At 44.6% G+C, this 1408-nt stretch overlaps 1 protein-coding gene across 2 annotated transcripts in view; it reads right to left on the bottom strand.

Moving 5' to 3' along the window:
• CD80 (CD80 molecule) overlaps positions 1-1408 on the bottom strand; it is a 40908-nt gene that overhangs the window by 1953 nt on the left and 37547 nt on the right. The gene's annotated exons all lie outside the window — the stretch shown is intronic.

Genomic DNA, 1408 nt, shown 5'->3' on the forward strand with positions numbered 1-1408 from the left:
TTTTTAAAAAAAAAAAAAAAAAAAAAAAAAGAGTGAACCTAAAGTCTGGGGTTTGGTTTACCAGCATATGGCAAAGTCCTGGAAACTATGGCACATGAAGAACAATGGAAAAAACAGGATGCTTAGACTGAGAAGATGAGCTGGAATGTGGAAAGACAAAACTTTCAAAGCTTCTCTTGTAGGTAAGGGGATCTCTTGAAGTTTTGAATGGGAAAATGACATGCCAGAGTAACTCCTTGTGAAATTTGGATTCATTATTGGTCTATAGGATGAGTCTGTCAGTAAGAGTCAGAGAAACCAACGAGGATGTTACTGTGTAAGTACAGAGTGACCCCAATTTGTGTCTATCACACACACACACTCACACACACACACACACAATCAGAATAAGTAGCTAGGCCCAGTTATCGTAGTGTGCACTGCTTTGCAGGCTTAAGCCACATTTGATGCTCAGATTTTGTGTTTTTTCTCTTTTTTTTAAAGAATTATTTCCTTTCTTTAATTTAATTTAATTTATTTATTTGGAGAGGTTTTTGCTATAGGGTGTGTGCACTTGCCAGAAAGATAGAGACAGAGAGACAAAAAGCGAGAAATCACCCCCTGGGTGGATGGCCATGTTGCAATCCCTTCTTCTCCATTCTCCTCTCGGGATCTTGGGCATGCATTCACAAGCGCCCGGCGTGAGTTTAAGCCACTGGGTCTGGGACTTGAACAGGGACCAACATATGGTGTAGTGGTACATGGGAGTGGTACACGGTCGACTACATGGGAGTCCAGCAACATAGCCATTATGTCAACTGCTGGTCCCTCATTATTTTTATTATTTTTAATTTGACCAGAGACAGAGAAAGAGAGAGAAAGAGAAAGCAAAGACAAACTGCCAGATCTGGGACTCGAAGCTTGGTCAGCCATGTGGGAATCCAGCACTTTTAAGCACCACGCCACCTGCCAACTCCATAGGACACTCGATTTTAATTTCCAGCCTAACCCAAAAAGCTGGGCATGGGGACACGCACCCATAGTCCCAGCTACTTGGGAGGCTGAGGCAGGGGGATTACAACATAGCAAGACCCTGGCTAAAACGAAACAAAAGAAGGGACCAGCAGTTAGTGTAATGGCTATGTCAATGGACTCCCATGAAGTTGACCACGGTTCGAGTCACAGATCTGGTGGCTTATACTCACGCCGGGCACGTGTGTGTGTGTGCCCAAGATCCTGAGAGGAGAATGGAGGAGAAGGGATTGCGGCATGGACATCCCCCCGGGGGGGGCGTGCTTTCTCGCTTTCTATCTCTCTGTCTCTCTGTGTCTTTTTGGCGAGCACATGCGCCCTGTAGTGAGAAACCTCTCCCAAAAAAAAAAAAAAAAAAAAAAAAAACCCTAAGAGGGGAATGAAGGGAGGGGGCATG

This window comes from Tupaia chinensis, unplaced genomic scaffold (assembly GCF_000334495.1).
Source record: "Tupaia chinensis unplaced genomic scaffold, TupChi_1.0 Scaffold144909_1, whole genome shotgun sequence".
In the NCBI taxonomy this organism is placed as follows: Eukaryota; Metazoa; Chordata; class Mammalia; order Scandentia; family Tupaiidae; genus Tupaia; species Tupaia belangeri.